This window comes from Ambystoma mexicanum, chromosome 4q (genome assembly GCF_040938575.1).
Source record: "Ambystoma mexicanum isolate Mex_15411 chromosome 4q, UKY_AmexF1_1, whole genome shotgun sequence".
Classification (NCBI taxonomy): domain Eukaryota; kingdom Metazoa; phylum Chordata; class Amphibia; order Caudata; family Ambystomatidae; genus Ambystoma; species Ambystoma mexicanum.
This window is the reverse complement of record NC_090928.1, coordinates 1,234,475,579-1,234,488,775: the sequence shown is the minus strand read 5'-3', so window position 1 is coordinate 1,234,488,775 and position 13,197 is coordinate 1,234,475,579. Positions and strand designations below refer to the sequence as shown.

At 46.7% G+C, this 13,197-nt stretch overlaps 1 protein-coding gene across 1 annotated transcript in view; it reads left to right on the top strand.

The window, feature by feature from the left end:
• The window catches only part of LOC138468303 (zinc finger protein 318-like), a 768,785-nt gene that overhangs the window by 702,280 nt on the left and 53,308 nt on the right, over positions 1 to 13,197 (top strand). The window lies entirely within an intron of this gene.

Genomic DNA, 13,197 nt, shown 5'->3' with positions numbered 1-13,197 from the left:
TAGCGAGGGCAACCATTGGTGCCAAACTGGACTACTGCAATGCACTCCTAGCAGGCACTTTATGTTTTTGGCTAAACAGATTACAAGTCACGCAAAACAATGCTCTCCGGGCCGCTCTTAGTATCCCAAGAAGAGAGCATATCACTCAGGCCAGGCACTCAGCCCAATGGCTCCCAGTCAAAGAACGGATCACTCTCAAAATCCTGACCCTCACCCACAAATGCCTCTCTATCTCTCCGCCCCGTCCTATCTATCAGAAACCATCCTCAAACCTTCCTCCTCCCGTCCCACCAGGACGCAATACTCCAACCTTATCTGCATCCCACGCATCAAAAAAGCCAATGCCGGAGGTCTGAGCTTCCCCTACATTGCAGCCAAAACCTGGAACGCGCTCCCTGCAGATATTAGAGCGGAACACTCACTCCACATTTTTCGCAGGAAACTAAAAACCTCATTCCTTACTAAATAATTAGGAAACTCTCAGGAATCCATGTAAATATTCTGCATTGCTAATGTATTCATGTCTACTGTAAATTTTGTATTATATGTAATTACTGTATCCTACGTAACTAAGATTTTGTCTGTAACAAGCGCCTTGATGCCCCCGGGCTGAAGTGCGCTCTACAAATCTGAATAAATAATAATAACTTGTTCTTCTGAAGGGGTTAACTAATGTCTATCCCCCAAAGCCGTTCCAAGTTCCCTTGTGGGACTTAAATCTAGTCTTAAAGTTCCTGATGGGTGCTCCCTTTGAACCACTCCATTCTTGTTCATTAAGATTTCTCACCCTCAAAACAGTCTTACTAGTGGCTTTGACATCTGCCAGAAGAGTGAGCGAACTACAAGCTCTATCTTGCAAACCTCATACAATTTTTCACAAAGACAAAGTTGTCCTACAAGTGAAGCCTAATTTCCTCCCAAAGGTAGTCTCTGAATTCCACGTCACTCAGAAGATAACCTTACCTTCATTCTATCCTCCTCCCCATCCTGGGAAAGAGGAAGAGAGGCTACATAGGCTGGATCCAAGGCGAGCCTTGAGTTTTTTATATCAGCAGACTTGCTAGGATTAGGCAAGCAGACCAACTGTTTGTAGGTTATGCAGGACACAAATTAGGATTGCCAATCGCAAAACAGACCATTTCCAGATGGATTATTTTAGCCATTCTAGAATGCTACAAATTGGCAGGGGAAAAGACCCCTCAACACCTTAGGGCTCATTAAACCAGGGGTATTGCAGCCTCTTCGGCCCTCCAAAGAGGGGTACCGATTCCAGACATATGTGCGGCTGCCACATGGTCGTCCTCACATACCTTTACAAAATTCTACAATCTGGATTCCCCTTCTAGCCAGGAGACAAGATTTGGCAAAGCTGTGTTACACTCTGTTCATTCTTAAAGGGAAATATTTCAATTTTACTCCCACCTCCGTTTACACACCACTGCTATGGGAGTCTATCAAGATCAGGAATATGTTGGAGTACACAATCCCTTCGAAGAACAAGTTACTTCTTGTTGGGGAGAATTCTCTGTTAAGGCTAATTTCCCAAACCTAGTGAGTCCCTCAGCTGCTTTGCTGGATTTTTGGGGTTTATTTTTTTCTCCTGCTAAAAGTAAGACTCTCGGTTCTGGCCGCCAGGGGGCGCACGGGTGATGTCATGCCCCGTCTGAGCTCGCTCATCAGAGGTCCTGTGAGAGGTCTGAGCCCCCACTTCCAGGACCCCCCTACGGCTGAGACTCGAGACAAAGCTTTGGGAAGGTGCCCCCCCGCCAGTGGCAAAAAATCCGTAGCGAATCGGTGGAGTTTTCACCTTGAACCGACCGTCTGAAGTTCTTCCCCGTCTCCACTTTGAAACAACACGAAGCGCGCGGAGCCCAGCGCAGGCCCCGCCCAGCAGGTGCCCAGCGGAGGCTTTGCTCCCGAATACAGACAACTTTGAGTAGCTGGAGGCTGTAACGACACATCGCACATACCGTGCCCGCCCCCACCAAACCGTTCCGGGTGGCAGATCTGCAAAGGAAACCGCAGACACCAGAGCGCCGGAGGTGCGCAGGGGTGCGCTCCCGGTAGTCGCGGAGGCCCCGTCTGCGCGCGGCCTGTGCGATGTAAAGGGGACACGCGTGGCCCTCTGGACGACCCACTAACAGTACCTCGGAGCTGGAGCTCGAAAGGCCACACTGCGCCACCCCACGCCCTCTTGGTGGCGCGCACGGCCGCGGCCCCCTGGAGATCCGACTCCACAGCTCGGCAACTTGCAAGCCCACGGTCAAGATCCATAAGAGACATCCACGGGGAAAAGTCGAAAGGTAACCCAGACCCACGGATTATCCATATAACTATACAGTGTCTCCATAAAGGTTCGCCCGTTCGATGTGACAATTGACAATTGGCAAGCCGAGGGTTGGGCCCTTAAAACCTTGAGGCGTGTGCCTTCCTCCGAAACACTGGACATCTTACCCCGGTCCATCACGTCGGTGGACAGACCCCCTACGCGTGGCGACGAGTCTTTCCCACTTCTGATAATCAGGCGATCCGCGTGTTACGCACAAGGTTGCCCAAGTACGGAGCCACAAACTGCGACATAGATCTCCCCCCGCCGCCATTTTGGTGCATTACAGTCTCGTTCCAGTAATACTGGGACCCTGCCTAACGGAGCACAGGCCTACTTTAGATCTATGAACTTTACACAGAAATTGGCCAAATTTCGCTATAACCAGGTCCCTGAAGCATCGCCCCAACGCAAACCCTCCATCATGGCCTCCAAAGACCCAGAGGCGGCGCTGACTAGGAGCGACATCGCTGACCTCCTCTCAGAAATGAAAGGGATGAGAGCTGATATAGGCAACAAGATCGACAAGATCACGAGCAGAATCGACAAGATGGAGGAAAGAATTGAGGAGGTTGAGCATAACCAGACCTCCTCAGGCATCCTTGAAATGCAGGTCGACCACCGCCTAATGGAAATTGAGAGCAGAGAGGAGGAACTCCGCCTAAAAGTCGATGATTTAGAAAATAGAGAGCGTCGGAACAACATACGGGTCTTTGGTGTTCCCGAAGTGGACGGAGAATCGGAGACACACCTCAAACAAACCCTACACGACATTCTGAAACTCCTATTCGAAGACGGAATAGACGCACCCAAAATTGACAGGATCCACAGAGCCGGAGGAAAACCGGGCAGCCCGAGGTCCATCCTGGCCCGGTTCTACAATCACGCAGACAGGGCCCGGATTCTAGACCAAGCCAGGCTTGCACCGCAGATTTCCCTGACGGGGTCACGTATCACCATCTTCCAGGACCTATCATCCCTTACGCTAGCACTCCGAAGGAAATGCCAACCAATTACCAAGTTCCTCAAAGATAAAGGTGCCAGATATCGGTGGGGCTACCCATTCTCACTAACGTTCGAATGGGATGGCGTGAAGATGAAACTCACATCGGAAAGTGACATTTCCAACGCCATCACTGAATTACTAGGCCCGCAGCCGGATGGAACTCCCATCCCGACAAAGAAGAACCAGGAAGAAAATTGGCAATCTAAAGGCCCTCGAAGACGGAGAATGCAAGGTTCCAGGAAATTCAAGAGAATGAACGCCTCATCAGACATGGAACATTGACTTCTCCTCTATTCTGAACACCCACTATGAAAAGGCAACGCGAATGACAGAAGCGAACTGGGTGCCACCTTTACTACGTTGACTCCCAAACTGGACCCATGTAAGAGGTCTGCAGGCTGTGTCACGTGAACTGAGGTACAGGGTGGGATCAAAGGGGGGGAAATGATTAAGATATCGAATAGACCTGGGCAGGGAGGGCCGTCTTTGAGACTATGTTAACCGTTAATATAGAGGGCCTCCTCCCCTCAGGCATCGAATGATGAGATTGGGGGGCTCGAAAGTTTAAGTTATGGTGTGTTTTGATTGAATACGGACCGTTTGTTGTGCGGTTCACACTGGTGGTTCGATAACAGTTGGGTGATGTCCAACCAGCTGCATCGGACGCCGAGGGAGGGAAAGTCTAGGGGTAACCCTATAATGGGATACTTTGTTCATGGCGGGAGGGTGGGGGTTTGGGGTAGAAAAGTTGGACTCTTACAGGTTCCTTTTACAGAACGCAGGATACACATGCAAACAGGCATCAATCTAATAGCACTCACACAATGTAACAAGGAGCGCATTTCGACCACTTGGTCTACGAGAATCTAGGAATGCAACACGACAGGCACGGAGAATAGCGAAATCTTCTTAAGTAAGCCCTGATGGCAGCCACACACAACATGAAGCATTTACGCATAGGCACACTGAATGTGAAAGGGCTAAACACCCCTACGAAACGTTCCTTGGTTGCAAGAGAATTTAAGCGCTCCAAGATTGACATCTTATTCGTCCAAGAAACGCACTACATGAAGGGACAAGAGAGAGCAATCCCGCGAAGACACATTGGCCATACCCTATGGAGTTCCGGTATAACAAAAAAGGCAGGAGTGGGGATAGTAATTCGCAAGAATCTACGCATGTCGGTCCAGGGCTCGTGGGTGGACACAGAGGGAAGAATAGCAATCATTACAGGACTCATTCAGAACGAGTCTGTCACGCTGGCCACGGTATATGCTCCCAATCAAGGTCAAAAGAGGTTTCTTCACAAAGCACTTGAAAAAGTGTTTCAAATGACGAAGGGGCAAACGATCCTTGGAGGAGACTTCAATATGTGGATGGACCCCGCGCTGGACAGACAAAGTGCAACAAGCATACCCAAACCGCCACACTCGGCTGAAGACACTGATATGAAAGTAACACTCTCGACATTTGGGCTAACTGACAGTTGGCGTCATCTCCACCCCACGGATAGCGGCTTCACCTTCCGCTCTATTCCCCATGGAACCCTCACGCGGATTGACTACGTGTTCCTGTCAGAAAACCTGCTACGAGAAATCTCTGCTGCAGAAATATGTCCGATCTCGTGGTCAGATCACGATATGGTAATGACAGAGATACACTGGGCGACACGCACCCCCCAGAACACAAAATGGAGATGCAATGACTCTCTCTGGACAGACACGGCGTTCAGAGATGAGTTCGAAAATGAAATCAAACAATTCTTCGTCTCCAATGACACTGGGGAGATTTCAAAAAGTTCGGTATGGGAGGCTGCAAAAGCAACATGGAGAGGTATTCTCATTAGAGAAGGGGCCCGCAAAAAGAGAGAGCGAACCTTGATCGAAGAAAATATCAGGCAGAAATTGCGCGAAGCAGAGAAACTTGCACAATCAAACCCACGAGAAAGAGCGAAATACCTCAATGAAGCCAGGGAACTCAGAGAAGAACTAAAAATATTAGAAGTCGGCAAAATCAACCAAACTATGCAGTATTTAAAGCAAAAATTTTACGAAAAAGGCGACAAGGCTGATGCTCTTCTAGCAGCAAGATTACGCGCACAGAGAGCTGAAAGGTGGGTGAATGTAATAGAGAGAAGGGACGGCACGCTCCTAAACACCATCGAAACCTCGCCCCAAGGAATTCAAGACGCGTTCGCATTTTTCTACGAAGACCTATACACTTGTGACCCGCCATCCCCGCCGGGTGTCATAGAAGATTATCTCAAAGGAGTCAAATTGCCATCGCTGTCACGTGCTGAAGCTGAGGCGCTCGATGTCCCTGTTAGCGAAGAAGTTGTTACCGACGCTATCAAGAGGCTCAAGGCAGGGAAATCTCCGGGAGACGATGGATTCACCCCTGGCTTCTATAAATCATTCACCGCGTACATCGCCCCCTTCTTAACAACGCTCTTCAATGAAATATTTGAAACAGGGAAAGTCCCCCCCTCCTTCGCACAAGCACTGTTAACGGTTATTCCAAAAGAAGGCAGAGACCCGAAATTATGCGAATCATATCGTCCCATATCGCTTTTGAATATAGACGCCAAAATATACGCAAGGATCATAGCAGCCCGAATGGAAGTCCACTTGCCACGACTGGTGAATCCGGATCAGGTTGGCTTTGTGACCCAAAGACAAGGGGCAGACACCATGAGGAAAACACTCCACCTGATACACGAAGCACGGCGCATGCCAGGAGACCCCGCCCTCCTGTCACTGGACGCCGAGAAGGCCTTTGACGGGGTGGACTGGGACTTTTTAGAACAGGTACTCATTGAAGTGGGACTTGGGCCGAGGCTCCGCCTTGCCATAAAAGCGTTGTACTCATCCCCGCAAACATCTGTCTCTGTCAATGGTGGCTATTCTAGATGGTTCCCCCTGGAGAGGGGAACGAGACAGGGTTGCCCATTGTCAGCCATCCTGTTTGTCCTCTCCCTCGAACCTTTGGCGCAACGGCTGAGACAAGACACCGGAGTACGAGGGATCAGAGTCGGAGAAAAGGAATATAAGCTGGGTCTATATGCCGACGACATATTGCTTCATCTCACCTACCCACTCGAATCTATTCCGACAGCTCTAAAGATTATGGAAGAATATGGACAGATGGCAGGCTTGAAAATCAACACTGGGAAATCTATCCTGCTCCCGCTTGACAAGAGTAGGGACGATGAAGTAGAAAGATTCGCCCCATTAGGAATGAAGGTGAGCTTGACCACCCTGCGATACTTGGGCATCAACGTCACTCGAGACCTCCATACCTTGTACCAAGCTAACTTCCCGCCCTTGTTACTAACATTGCAAAACGATATGAAAAAGTGTGCCAATCTCACAATCTCATGGATGGGACGCTTAAATGCTATTAAAATGGTAATCCTCCCGAAGATACTATACCTATTTCAGATGCTGCCTATAAAAATGCCTAAAGAATTTTTCACTGAAGTAACAAAGTCCCTGGTGGCCTTTCTTTGGCAAGGTAAAAAACCGAGAGTCCCCAAAGCACTTCTGTATCTTAAAAAGGATGACGCGGGAGTGGGCCTCCCGAACTTAGAGGCATACTACAGAGCGGCACAACTGCAAATATTGATCCCTCACCTGAGACAACAGACGGAATTACAGATTTACATTGGATAGCGTTGGACAATTTTCACCTCCGTCCGTATACTGTAGGCGAATGGATATGGGTGCCTGGACCAAACTGCGAAACAGTATCAGAAATCACCCGATAATCGGGACCATTTGGTCTATTCTGAAACCGAACAAGAACATGAAAGGGATTACAACCTGGCCTTCTCCCCTGGGCCACCTGTGGGTCCCGGGAATATGTGATGACATACCAGAACCACTAAGCTACCAGTCCTGGTACGAAGTAGGCCTAGAGCGGGCAGGACAATTGTGGAGAAATAAGACCTTCATAACCATACAAGAACTCGAGGAGGCACTCAATATAGGCCCTCTCTCTGTTTTCCAATACTTAAAACTGAAAGGAGTAATGTCTTGAGGAAAGTGGAAAGAACAGCTTCTGAGAGACCTTACACCCTTTGAAAAAATTTTGGACACCTGGAAGGGCTCTAAAGGTCTGATAAGTGCCATGTATAACGCCCTGATAACAACCAACATAGCCCCCTCGACCAAGCTGAGGATCAGGTGGGAAGCAGACTTACGAAGACCCCTACATGACGAGTTGTGGCTACGCATGTGCAGGCAGACAGCTAAAGCATCGATATCATGCCAATATAAACTTCACGCGCTCAAGCTCCTTCACAGATGGCAGTACGACCCGCTCAGACTTGCTAAAATATACCAAGGGGTCAACCCACAATGCTGGAGGGGCTGTGGCCAAGAAGCAAACTACTGGCACATGTGGTGGGGCTGTAACAAGGTGCAGACATATTGGGATGAAGTCCTCAGTTGGATAAAAGAGCTAGACGATGAAGACAGAGGAAAAGATCCCATACTGGTCCTCTTTGGATTAATTGAGGATGACGATAAGATCTTAAAGGCCCCTAGGATGACTCTGGGTTTGTTGATGGCTGCAAGAGCTTTCCTCACAATGGCATGGAAAAGACCATCCCTCCCCAACAAGACGGAATGGGTGAATGTCGCACGAAACATCTTCAGAATGGAGAGTTTGACCGCCGCCCTACACGGACATAGTACACTGGTGGAAACGGAATGGGCTCCCTTCCGTGCACAATATAATATTTGAAAATTGGTGTGTGTGAGGCCTTACTATGATCTCGCTGATTGATCTGATGCCTGTATGAATAACATGCTGTGCTCATTTCCCTTGAACTTTAATAAGTAATAGGAGAAATGTCCATACTTGTATTTGAAATGCAAATGAAAGGGAGGGGTGATTGATGTCAGGGATGTCTTTCTTTTGTTGTCGCTAGCGTATCAAATGTCACACGTTTATATGGCTACTTGCGTATTAAGAATATATGTTCACTTTCCACGCAAATGTTTGCATTGAAGAAATGTCACTGTTGCACCTGTAAAACCAATAAAATTGAAATTTCAAAAAAAAAAAAAAGTGAGACTCTCTTTCTCCCACTCTTAGACATGATTTGAGATATCCTTTGACTTTGTAATGTGTTTAATCAGCTATGGGGTCTTTTACTCCATAGGGTTTCATGTGGTTTTTGGTAAGTGTGTTACACAGCACCCTCAGTGCAGTAACACAGGGGTGCCATAGTGACCCCCAAACATAGACTCCATACCGTGGGACTGACTACTGTCTCCCAGGGTATATAAGGTCACCATTGACTTTACTAGTCTTAAATTGGTAACAGAACCAGTACAAACTATCATATTGTGGAAGTACTGGTAGGGGTAATTAGATTGCCCCCGAGTCTGTTTTTCGAGGGGGCACTGTGCCGTCCCCCCTCGTCGTGTTTCTGGCTGGTGGCAGTGGTTACCACGTGAAATATTCCACCGGAATATTTCCTATGGGATTTTCCCATTCATTTTAAACGCACTACTTTTTGGTGCAATGTTAAAGATACCGCCGGGTTATTTAATATTTATTCCCCGGTTGGGTCTTTTTGCCAGGACTCGGTTTTAAAATGGCATTTGTGTTTGCCTCTGTAACTCCAACCCAAGTCGAGCCCTTTGTTCCACTTTTTGGCGGGCTTCTACACAGAAGCCTCCAAAAGTGGTGCCACTCTGTCTGGGTCTACAGGATGTGTGGGAGGGGGGGTTTAGGCACCCTGGACTGAGTTGCCTCGGCAACTCAAGTCGCACTGCTGTATGATTGGCCCAATGGTGAGCCGCCCGGCTCACCACTTAGCATGTTTGAGTGACAGCTAGGACTGATGAATGGGGGTTTTCTGCATAAAAGCAGGGCTTTGGGGACTGGAACTTCAGAAGTCGCCACAGGACCAAAGAATCCGAAGAGGGAGAAGCTGAGCCGGCCTGCAATGACGACACCACCGGTGGAGCCCTGCTGAACCTCCTCACCACTTCTTCCAACTACAGAGGAGATCTTCATCCCAAAGAGTCTTCTTCCTTTGACTGGTGGGGATAACCAGTTTGCCCGCCTTTTCGCCTTCCCGGATCATCTCGTGGCCGCCTTGCCTGTGCCAAGCACCCCAGCAACCGGGATACCACGATTTACCACTACCGCGAATAAAAGGGTAGTACTTTTTAACCAGAGAACTCTGCGGCTGGTTTCTTCCCTGGCAGTGCAACGACCTTCAGCTTTCCTCCACGTCGATATCTTCTCTTCCTCCGGACGACGCCGCAACTTGCACCCGCTGCCAGGAACAACTGCCCCCGCTGGAGGATCCTCTCCATTTTAAAGGTACTGTGTCCGCCTAGCCTCCCTTGCAACGGTCTGTTCGGGGTGTCTTTTAAATCCTCGACTTACCACCTGGGCTGACCCTAGGCTGGCTAACTGAACTTTTCTGAGCTGAACTAATTCCTTTCTGAACTCTCTTCAAGACTTTTCAAGACTTTTAAACTGTGTGATCTTGGGAGCATTGGTGTTCTACTCTCTCTAAGAGGGAGCCTGGCCTTTGAATTTTTTGCTCACAAGTAGACTTTGACTTTCCTGCCTTGCGGGTGCTTCTTAAGTATTAGTGGTGTGTGCTTTTCTAATTTCTGCCTTTTCCCTCCCTTTTTTTTGGATAACTTATTGGAATGCCATCTTTAGTTAAGCGCTCACCTCTGTTTGAAAATAAGTGGCTTTAACTAAAACTTGTCTAATAAGGAATAAGGGATGTATATATATTAGTAGTGACTGTGTTTTGAACTTGCTTACAATAATAGGGCTGGAGTGTTTCTATAAGTGTGTCTTTAAATAAATAATTATATACTTTGATACCAAAGCTCTGGTCAGTGTTTGCTTGTGCTACTGTATTTTGGTACCTATCTTGTATACTCTATATACTGTCTAACTCTTCTTGAGAGAAGTCTGGCTGCTCAGCCACAGCTACCAGGTAAATCTGGGTGGTACAGACTGCTACCAATTGGGTTTACTGCCAACACCTTTAGTCTTAAGCCTTTTGCAGTGGCCCCTAAGGGAACTGCACAGGTTTCTGCCGAACACTTCTTACCTTGGGATGTTTCTCCGACGTATTCCTTATCACCCCTCCCATCTATCCCCTCAGTAAAACATCCCTTGTGGTTACAGCTTACGCTCCTTCAGGGTCAATAACCAGTTCATGTAAAGCAACTGTTAAACATCAAAACGGAACTGAGCAACGGATGCTGCGCGAGTCTATTTATACGCATGATGACGTCGGCGCCGATACGGAGGCTGTCGAGGGACATCGGCTCGAGGGACGTCGACGCGCAGCGCCCTCTACTGGAAAAAAAATTCTGAGGCCAGCAAGCTGGAGATGATCTATCAAGATAAGGAATACGTCGGAGGAACATCCCATCAAAAGAACGTTACAAGGTAAGAAGTAACAAAGTTCTTCTATGTATTCTTTATTCATGAGCATGTGAATCCATGCCAGACCCCATGCTGGAGAAGGAGCAAGTTAATTACCTGTAAATATTGTTCTCCATCATGGGGCTGGCATGGATTCTCATGCAAACCCTCCCTCGTACCCCTCTGTGGTTCTTCTTGGTCATGGCTGCCAGAGGAGGGGCTTAGGGAGAGGGCAGTGTTTGGCTCGGGCCGTATGACGCAGAGTTCAGTGATTAGTTTAGAGGAGAAATACAGTTAGTAAGTGAAAGTGAAACTATTTTTTCTTTCACCAAGGATTCCCGGCCTGACTATGGGGAATATTCGTGAGCATGTGAATTCATGCCAGACCCATGCTGGAGAAAAATAATTACAGGTAAGTAACTTGTTCCATCCTTCCTCAAGTCCAGGAGAGGGGAGATGACATTTAAGTGGCCATGTCGTCTGCGCCCCCCTGGTGGTCTCATTAATTTTCAATTGTGTTAAAGGTTTACAATGAAAACCTTTCACAAGCCACTCATGTACATAAATAGAAGAAATGAAAACGGGAAAGAAAACGTTAAAAACAATGCATAACATTTACCAAATCCATACAAAATGTATTCTTCAAAATCTTCCTATTAATCATCTGTTCAAAATCGAGAACATTTCTTTAACTCATTGTATCCTCTGGATAAAGTGTCAAGATCTGTGCAATGGAATAGCATTAAAAAGGCTGTCCCATAAAACTTTATTTAATATAACATCTGTAGCTCTTCTTTATTCCAGAGCATGAGATTCTCTCTGGTTTCTAACAAGTTAAAATTAAAATGTATAAATCATTTGTGCTTGTGAACAAAGAAACGCTGTAAGTACGACATCGTTTCCCCAACTGTTTATTGATCAATGTCAAATCTACAATTAGTTTGTATTTTGAAATGCTTGAGCATGTATCACACCAGTCAAACGGATGCATTTTTTTGAATACGTGCAAATTACCCATCCCTTCTGTCAAGGAGATTCCCCACGGCTGTAATGCAGTTTCACAAATTCTGACCTATACATTTTCCACGCCCAGTGCAGCTTCACTGAAACTTTCATAGAAGGAAAATTGTGGCAGGAGCCAACATTTCGAACAAAGTAGCAATCTTTTTCAAAGTAGCCTAGTATTTAAAGATTATAAGCCCAATTTGAAACTAATTGCAGCTGTCTGTAAGCTTCTTGGCAGGGATAGGACAAATTTCCAGATAGGTCCTTCTGCTGAGGTTAAATCCACTTTATAAAGTGATTGATAAGTCTCTAAACGATATAACAATGCTGGGAAGACTTTAAACTCATAAAATATCCGAACAGACACCATTGTAAATTTCCCATATCTATTTAAAAAGGGTTTAATTTGATAGCCAAGGTCTCTCACTTTTTTTCTTGTTTAAAGCGATAACCGTTTTTTGATTGGACCTAGATATGAGAGTAAAGCCCAAATAAGGAACAGCTAAACTCTTCACAAGAAGCCCCATCTCTGCATATGTCAGTTTCAGTGGACCCTTGCCTTGAACAGATCTGTGTATGAGAAATTGACTAGGGCTATAAATAATGTTTAGGATCTAGATGTAAGCGAAAACCGCATTGTGAAGTGACAGCAAAGGAAAATTAAACACGTGTAAATGGTGCTTTTTACAAACTTAAAAGTAAATTGTTGAATTAACGCTCTGTCCTGGCATAGAAAGGTGAGGGGGTTTGTTTTAAAACATATGTAGGATATTTAATTCCAACAGTTTTGCTCTCTGGTTCAGGAAATAAATAAATTTGCTGAAGCCACAGAACAGGTTTTTTCCTGTCCTGGCTTCAAACGACTTTGCTTCCTGGGAACAGGATCTGCCCCTCCCCGCCCCTTCAAGTGGACCAGCCCCCCCCTCCCGGGGCATATGAATAGGCAAGGGTGGTGGATCTCGCACCCTCATCAGACTCTGTGGCAGTGCTCAAGCCGGGTACAATGGATTTCTGGGACACATTGATGTGACTTTTTAGCAGCACGTCCCCTCAACTCAAACTGGGGAGCTTCAAAGGCAACTCCAGAGCAACATTGGATTCAGGCTGGCTAAAGCCTGATATTTAGCTCGGGGGTTTGGGAAGTATGCTCTTATTTGGAAGACCATGCTGGCCCATTTCGGGCAAAAGACTGTTCTGAATTAATTTTTCTGTAACCGAAAAACACAGTAATACAACAGTTTAACATTTTAAATGTAATTTTGGTGGCATTAAAACAAGCATGTGGAGGACGCAAAAGGCAATAAAATGTAAATCATGGGAAAAGTATACATGGTAGAACTTGGTAATTTAATGCAAACATGCTTTGTGATAATAGGTACACATGTTAAATTGTAGAATTTTTAGGTGAGACGGATCCAACTAAAAATTGCGAAAGATTAGAAGA